Here is a 9,160-nt window from a genome sequence, read left to right on the forward strand (position 1 = left end):
TTTTCTGTCTCCAGTTTTAAAAACGGGTTGTAACGTTTGCCGTTTCCAATCCTGAGGTATAAGACCAGTTTCAAGGGAGAGTTTATAGATGATACTTAAATACGGAGCAATGATGCCATGACACTTCTTTGAGGACTACTGGGGATAGTCCATCAGGTCCAATGGCTTTTGTTGCGTCTAAGCTGCGTAATAATGAATCGACGTCACTAACATCAATTTCAATGTCTGGCATCATACTGCTCTGAGCGGTATTTGTTTAGAAGTGATGTCTGCTCGGTAGTTTCATGCGAAAAGGCTGATTGGAAATATTGATTAAAGCATTCCGCCCTCTGGAAGTCTGACGTCACGGTTTCGCCGTCGACACTTAAAGCTGGTATAGATATATCTTCTTTGCGGTTCTGCTTTACATATTTCCAGAATGACTTCGGGTTTTCTTTTAAGTCATTGCCTAATTTAACAAAAAATGAATCTTTCGCCGATTGAATTGTTACTTTTAATAAATTATTTATTCCCTCTAAGCGCTTTTGGTTTACCAAACTAGAGTTAGCAGAAAATAGTTTATACGCCTGTTTAGCTTTCCTAATAAGTTTGCGTATTTATATGTTAAACCAAGGTGTATGCGTTTTTTTTACGCAAGTACCTACATGGAACGTGACTTTCGACCAATCTGAATATTTTGTCGCGGAACGTTGACCACAGAGCCAACGGAGAGCGTGCTTTTGGCATATGCTGAAAAGTAGGGAAGAAGTTTTCTAGTTCATTTCTAATAGCAGCGTAATCTCCTCTGTCGTAGCTGAACACTTTTCTTCGTGGAGTTTGTGATGCCCGTACACGCTGTACGCCAAGCTCTGCGACAACGGCCCTGTGATCGCTAATACCTGGGCAAACAGTAATCCCTGATACTAAGTTTGGTTCATTGCAAAGCACCAAGTCTAAATTGAGTTTCTCGTGTAGGTTCCAGAACGTACTGCTGCAAACCATACAATCCGAGCAGTTCTTCAACTCTGAGTAGATACGGGAGCCATCACCAGCTACGCGTCCCGCACTCCAATTGAAGTTCGGCAAGTTAAAATCTCCCCCAAGAAATGCGCTGTTAGGCATAAAAGATAGCACATCAGACAGAAAACCGAATGATTCACTTCTGCCGGTGAGCCATAGTATGTCCCCAAACGCGACATTGTTTCCCTTGGGTTAATTCACGAGACACCAGACAGATTCAGAGTGTTTTCAAAAGAATTTCAGTGCTTGACAATGTATTTGATATTAAAGAACACTCCCCCGCCATGCCCATGTCTATCTTTCCGATAGACTGTAAAACCTGGCGGAAAGATTTCCACATTACACACAGAGTCATCCAACCATGATTCAGTGCCCATTACAATTTGAGGCTTAATGGTTGCTACCGAGGACATGAAACTATCGACTTTGTTCTTATGCTGCGACAGTTTACTAGCAGAACAGAAAGCCGTTGAGGCACGTGACCACAGAGGTGTGTTATCATTGAGGGAAACAGAATTTAATGTAATCGATTCTCTGCGGAATGATGAGTAGTGGCATAGTGGGTACTTCCCTACTTTGCAAAATTATGATGACTGATGGCATTGTGGGTACTTTGCAGCCCGTGATGTACGTAGTCGCCCCAAGAGAGTTGACAGATCTAGAAAGGCTGCTGCTTCAGATTTAGATGTGAATGTTCTGCGCATGCCACGCAGGCCTGCTGTTTCGGATTCGTAATTTTCTCCCTAATGTACAAGAGCCTTTAAAAGCTAACGCCCAGTAATCTAACCGATTTTCTTTTATTTGTGCTCTGCCTCAAGTACAGCACTTGAGCCATTACTTTCCCTCCCTGATATCAATGACGTGCCAGAATGACCTGCCAGAATATCAACGGCCTACTGATACCTATGTTCTGCCGTAATCAAACCCACGAGCACTGCGTGGCATTCATGTATATTCAAGCACAGAGCGACGCCACTACTTCAAACTGCACCGGAAAAATGCGCTCTGCTGGCGTCATGTCGGAGCAGCAGCAGTTTTGATTGCAGTGTTGGCCATGCGCTTACGTAATAATTTAATGAACATCTCATATGTACTACCATACTAATCAAGGTATTGTCAAGCATTGCTTGTGCGGAGGAACACACCGACAACCACAATTTCTGATATGAATATACCCACCACAGAGTCGGCTTCGTCTCTATAAAACAGACGTCTGTGATTTCACATGAGTGCGAAGATTACGCGGGGCCACAAGCTACCGTTCATGTGCCAGTGTAGTCGATGTGCCTCGCATGCCCACGATACATGCACCCCTTCTCAATGTGCACATAGACGTAAATGCATCTTCAGCAAACGGATCAAAGCAAACAATGTTAGGCGATCAATCTGAACGACAATGCGATCAATCTGAACGAATATTTGTTATTGTCATGACTGAGCTGCGAATTTTGTATTGACGTGGCACTCATAGCTGAAGACGCCAGTCCATTGTTCAAGAATTTGACGCGAATAACAAGACTGCGGTATTTTACTGCGAGAGCACCAATGGAGTCTTGAACAAGAAAGAAAAACAAGAGAAAAAAGAAACAGCACAGATTTATTGATCATATACTCAGCGCTCAAATTTCTATAAAAGGGACCATCACTTTAGGAACAGCATACAGCCCCCTGCGAGTTGCGCTAAACATGGGAAACATTTCAAGCTTCTGCTTCATGCTCATATTGACCGCATTCTTATTCTGGCAGTGATACAAGAAGATGGCGGCTCTCTTGTCCTTGCAGGTAAACCATATTCTGCTCCTAGTTTGAAATCTTCTCGGTGTGCGTGGTAAACGCTGCTTTCCATGCGAGTGCATAACAGCATAGTGAGAGCAGTCTTTAGAGCAATGCACGCTTTGTAGCAAATGTTGAGCACTATTCACATTTTTTTCGTGTTACTACGTATGTCTAAGCCTCTGTCGTTAGCTTATGCCTTCATCGACAAATTGTTGCGGTGCGCACCTTGACAGCTCCTACGACATCTGCGGATATTCCTCCTTCACGGACGGCTCTTAGTTACCAGGTGGACCTTCATCATCGTCGCGTTCACTGAATGTTCGGTGAGGAAGCGTATAAAAACGTCATAGACTGGCTTCAGCAGTTCGAATGGGTCACTGTGGTGAGTTGCTGGAGCTCGCAATGAAAGCTTCCCCCACTTAATTCGCGCGGAGACCTATTGTTGGTACATGGTACAAGAAGACGAAGATTAGTTTCAATACTTGGCACAACTTTTGCCAAAAGCTCCTCGAAACATTCTCGAGCTAGGACGGGCGGAATTGTTAAAACCAATTGAAGCCCGCGTACTTAAGCTAGAGAAAGCCGCCGCCATGTTCGCAGAGGAAATGGCCTCTCTGTATCGCCTAAATGACTCAGACATTTCCGATGCGAACAAAGCGCGCCATCTCCTGCGTGAAGTTAAGAAACCGCTGTGCGCGCTCCTTCCACGAAATCCCCTAACAACTGTTGATCAGTTCACAAGAGAGGCGACTGTCAAAGAGCGGCAACACCAGCTATGAGGCCGCCCCTTTGACCGCCTGTCGAGCCACACGCCAAGAAGTACGGAAGCGCAGAATAATCCTGTCTGCAAAAGCGTCTTACTCCAAATGATGAGAGAATTACTCCTTGAGGAACTTCGGGAGCTTGTCCTTCCTTCTAACTAACGGCCAATGAATTCGGTTGCAGAAATGGCGTCAAGCCTTTACATCGCCTGCGCCATGTTCTGGGGTATGACCCTTGAACTATGTCGTCATAGTCTGTCTATCCACACCTTCAGTGGAGGTAGCACCGCTCCCGCCACGGCCCGTTGCTCTGCTTTCGGGAATCAGTGAGACGACCTCCCGTTTGCCCAGCCGACTTGCGGCGCAAAGCCGACCGTCGTCCCCTTTGCGTTTAATGCGGGGCACCACGCCGCGTATTCTGCTGCTGGCATCATCGAGAAGCTGAGTTTGCACTCTTCTCGTTTCGCTTCTTATCCGTTTGAAGGCCATCGCGTACACGACAGTAATTATGCAGGAGCTTAAAAATTATAAAAAGAAAATAAATTCCGCGGCCTCCATTTCCACAGTGATCTCCTGTCGACCAGCCAAGTAGCGTCACCCCGTCGTCACTGGGGATCTCTGTCACCTGTGCGTCGCACTTCACCGAACCGCCGGAGTAACGCTCACGTCGTCAGAGGCCGCTTCGCTTCAAAAGCAGCGTAGACCTCGTTAACTCGCTTGGCGAGACGTCCGCGCTTTCAAGTAAGGCATTTCAAGCCCAGTTAGTTAGGCTGCTAACACAGCGGCATGATCCTGACCGTGATCACTGTGGGTAAATAGAATATACGTTAAGAGTAAATGTCCTTAACCTCCCGTAATGCTGGCCGCGATCTATAGAACTATCACCAGAAGAAGCACAGCTAGTAGTTAAGTAGCGCCATGCTACCTACGCCAGCAAATAATAACGAAATGCTGCTGTCCTAGCCAGAACCTTGTAGACGACTAAATGTGAATCCCACATTTGCGTCACCGGAGTACATTCGCAGCGATGGCAATAGGTGGCGCACCAGGCGAATAAGGCGCCCTGTTATAAGGAAGAAAAATGTTTAAGAAAAAACGATGAAAGTGCGTTGCGAAGACCCGCGGGTACCTGAATAAGGAGGCCGCCCACCTTGGGCGAAGAGTGCGCTTGCTCAAAATAGACGTTTATTCTCTCTCTCTCTCTCATAACACTTCTAATTGTTTTTAAAGCAGCCTTACGGAAGGCGGCCTTGTTGCAATAAGGGACGAGCATGGGAACGAGGCTATCAACTTTTACTGGCTCATTGTTGATTTATTAGCAAGAAAGAATAGCTGCATGCCCTCAAAGCTATAAACAAAATGCAGGAACGCATGCCTGTGCGAATTTCGGAAAGAATACACCTCGTTGCCACGCCGTGTGCTCCTTTTTTTCGGTTACCGTTTTACCGTTGTAACGAAGTGGTCGTTTCTACAATGGCACCGACAGAGGCCTGAAGTTAAGAACGGTTTTGCTCCATCTGCCTCCATGTGCACGGTGTGGATGTTTGCTTGTGTCATACACATACCTTGATCTTGTGTGCGGCAGAAAAGCGAAAATTTATTTTTACTGAAGCTCGAGCGCTCCTCATCAAGTTGAAAGTGTCGCATGGTGATAGCGATAAATTGTGCTAGCGCGCGGTGGTTTCTTGAAGGACAGACGAGAAAGGGGGCGCAGCTCAAAGCAGCAAGAGAGACGTGCGGCTGTGCACCGAGCAGCGGCTTCGTGAGTGCAAAAAAGATAGAAAAAGAAGATGGTTGATCCCTCGTTCATGTGAATCAGTATAACACGAAAGTAAAACTGTCGTTACAGAAGTAGTTCAATGTTTAGTGTACATTTATATAAGAGATCTTGGTCAACGTCTATTCGGGTTTGGCAGCTAGAGAACAGTTTCACGTGGATGCTCCCATGTTGAAGCTTGGTGGCACATCTCCATCCAACGGCTAGCATCCATGGTCAATGATAGACAAACCTTTGCGGTAGCTGTAGTAGTTAACGGTGAGAGCGTAATCCGAGAAAGCGGTGTGAGAGCCAAAGAGCGTCGACTAAGTTCGCCATTCCGCGCCATGTTAAAGAGTGCACAGAGCACCACGGCTGGACTAGAAGGAAACCAAGCGCGCGTCGTGTCTCCCCTCTTGCCCGGACGCGACTTTTCTCAGGGCGACCGTAAGAGGGTAACACGGTGTTACAGAGGCAGGCGCGCGTCGCGGAGCTATTTTTAATGTGGATGGATGCTATCAGCGAGGCCGAGGCTGGGGCCAAGGTCGCCACCTCACGGTGTATTACTGCACTGACAAAATTGCACTTCTGCTATTGGAAACACACCGAATGGAACGGACGCGTAGCAACAACGTTTTATAGAAGCTAATCGTGAAGCCAGGTTCATCACACATTACTTTACTTTACCGCTCCCAGATGGTTACACCACCCCGCTGACCAAGAGCACTGCGAGCAAACAGTGTGAGATCTCAAAGGCGTGTTTGTGAAACCTCCAGAGTGTGTGACGGTGGCGCAGTGCATAGCAAGCCTGGCATCTACTGTCGCGGAACAAGAGGTCGTGGGTTCCACTCCCGTTGATGGAATATGTTAAATGCGAAGAATTTCTGAGCGAACCTTTGGCACTTTGAGCGTTTCTATCTACGTATCTATCTATCTATAGTGTCGCGTGCGTCTGGGTGCTCTCCTGATGGCCTCCTTAACTTGGTGTAGGTTAAAATTGGCATGGGGGGGGTAAGATGATTTGACGAATATGTCTGTCGGGTCATGACATGAATAACGTCAAAATTCTGTCGCGTACGTCGTCAAACCCTTTCCTTCAGACATGTGTTTACCACGGGCCGCGGTGTACGGGTGTGCGCCATAGGTGATTGACAGTTGTATCTACACAGGACCGGAGAGAACAGACATTGGTAATTTAAACGCGAAAGCATTAAGAAAAAACGACATCGGCAGCCTTATCCCGACGAATGGAAAGAATAAAAATTAAGACCCAGCAAGAATAGAACCCAAGCATTCTGTGTGGCAATCAGGTATTCTACCACAGAGCCACGAGAGCTCTATAAAGTGGTTTGGAAAAACAGCTTATGCAGGCGTGATGGCGGTGCAACCTCAATTGTGGCTGTGGGGCTGGCTATCTACTTTTACAGGAAAACAATAAATGCTACATATGTCCTCCTACGATACAGGCGTCATATCCGATTAACGTCTGTGGTTCCCGTGTTGGCTCCGCTTTTACAGCAGTCTGATAAACATTACATTTGCACTCCTATGATTTAGCAAGCTATATTGAAGCATTGTTTGGCCCCGAAGGAGTACATTAGCGAAAGTTACGTATAATAGTCAAGTGCTTGCACCATGAAGTGCGCTTAGTTTCGGTAATAGTGACATGTGTAATCTACCGTGAGGGCTACGTTACGACGCACCGTAAGTCACCCTTTAAACGCCAGTGTTGTCGACGTGCCTGGTAAGCCCATGATGTGCACAAAGCTACCACACTTACAAAAACACGTTGATCCATATCGTAACGCTTGTCTCAAAGTCATCAAATACAGCATAGAAGTATTCGCTGACTGCTTCGCATGAAACATATTCCCACAACGCGTGGGATCTGCCGAATTTATTGTCTAAGTTCGCCGTCTGATGGTGTGCATTTTTTCGACGTCACTTACGGGGAGAAAATACGGCACTGAAGTCTTTTGTGGGCCCCCGGCAATAAAACACTTCGTGTATAGTATCCCATCGATCAATGAAACACGTTTGCTTCCACGCCGTACCCGCAGTGATTCTCCAGCACGTTTAATAATGCGAGGTACTGTGGCTAGGGTACGTCCACCAAGTCACCATTCACAAGTTGATAGTGCCTGCGCCTTAGAAACAAAGCGCCACCAGCAGCGGCACGAGTGGTCGCACGAGAAAACCGACCTAGTGGGGCCGTGTTTACAGGGGCATGCTCGGGGATATGAAGTGCTCGCTTCGAGATGACGATTCTGCTCAGCAACACACCGTCGTTGAACTCTTCCATGGAATGTTGACGGTTCCCGAGCACTCGCAGAGTTAATTGTACATACGGACGCCGGTTGCCAACGTTACCTTTTCTTTAATGACTTTGTAAAGCTTCTTGCGTAATCAGCCGTAGCGCGCTGCATAAGTGGCGCCTTAACATATTTACCGGTCTATCTTATGCAACGCCACCTTTTGTTGACGATAAGGTTAGGGAAAGGTTGAATTGAGGCATAAGGTTTGTTTATCAAACGCGTTAAGGTGCCGGAATGCTCAGTAGGGAAAGATATGGATAAGGTTGGTTTGTTAATACGGGCCCTAAACCGTGCCGCAAAGGAAGCCAAATTGCGGACGCCCTCTTGTTCATACCTTTATATTGCCTCTACGTCGAATTGTCGCTCACGGACAAGGCTGCTTTTCGCTAAAAACCAATTACAACGCCGCCGACACCGACAACGGAATTTCTGCGAAAAGAGCTCTTGAACGCGACAGTGTTAATTTTTTTTTAAAGTGCCAGACGTGTAAGGAACAAGTCATTCCGTAATGTCACAATGAGAACACTAAAAAAAGACAATGAGAAAACAGACAAAGACACAAGCCAGGAACTGCGGCCATTTCTGGCACTGATCTGGTGCATTGTTACTATGATAATGCAATAATTGCATCTTCTTGCATTATAGGACGTCGACGACGAGGAGGAGGTGGAGGAGCAGGCTATCATGGTGGACGGAGAGGCGGCCTTGGCGGAGGCGGTGGAGGCGGTCAAACGAGCATGGGTCGATAAGCCACTTCAAAACAAACACATTGGAGGCTGCCCACCGGCGTTGTCAATATGCACCCAATAAACAGCTACAAGCTCGTTCATCAAGTGCCTAGTTCATTTATAGAGTAAACTATGAGGACACCGTTGTTTTTGCTAAGACAAAACATTGCCTCTTTCTTCTTAATTTATTTTAACGGACAAACCAGGCCATGAAATAGTAATTTCCCATATTTTTTTATTATTTCGTAGAAACATTTGTTCGTGAGAGTCTGTTCGTAGCCCAGCTGAGGCGGTGAGGGAGGAAACAGCTTTATGACATTTTTTTTTTGTAACCAGCGCAATGCTTCCATTAGTACCTTTGTATATAATAAATAAAGTTGTGTTTATTTTCCCCATACAACAAAGGAAGAAAGGACCTCAGACCAAAAGCTACAAAACTGTAGTTTGAGTGCGCCTGAGGCCCACTATAATACATTCATACGACATACATGGTAGAGAAACCAAAACGCAGTCGACATTCAAAAGTGATCCCACTGTACATACAGTTGTAAGGTTACAATGAAAAAAATCTAGAACTATGCATGTTGCAACAAAAATGAAATACTCCACTGGTGTAACAGACACACATAAACAAAAGACAGAAACCTATATACACTTCAGCTTCGAAAATGTTTCTTATGTTCTTTAGGTGTTAGGGTGAGTTGCGACTATCAGCTGTTTGATATGTGTTGGATATTGTTGGCAGGAGAACTGGCAGAGTTTGGATTGTGCAGTTGGTTCTTGCACGACGAACAGTCCACTTATCAGCACTTCTAGTGCAAACCG

The 9,160-nt window shown here is 46.1% G+C and overlaps 1 long non-coding RNA gene across 1 annotated transcript; it reads left to right on the forward strand.

Moving 5' to 3' along the window:
• The first annotated feature begins 2,534 nt into the window (after positions 1–2,534).
• LOC125759638 (uncharacterized) lies at positions 2,535–8,436 on the forward strand. The gene is made up of 2 exons (XR_007417270.1): positions 2,535–2,781; positions 8,253–8,436. It is a non-coding gene; the product is annotated as an uncharacterized LOC125759638 (long non-coding RNA).
• Positions 8,437–9,160: the final 724 nt, after the last annotated feature.

The sequence above is a fragment of the Rhipicephalus sanguineus genome, chromosome 8, assembly GCF_013339695.2.
Source record: "Rhipicephalus sanguineus isolate Rsan-2018 chromosome 8, BIME_Rsan_1.4, whole genome shotgun sequence".
Lineage (NCBI taxonomy): Eukaryota > Metazoa > Arthropoda > Arachnida > Ixodida > Ixodidae > Rhipicephalus > Rhipicephalus sanguineus.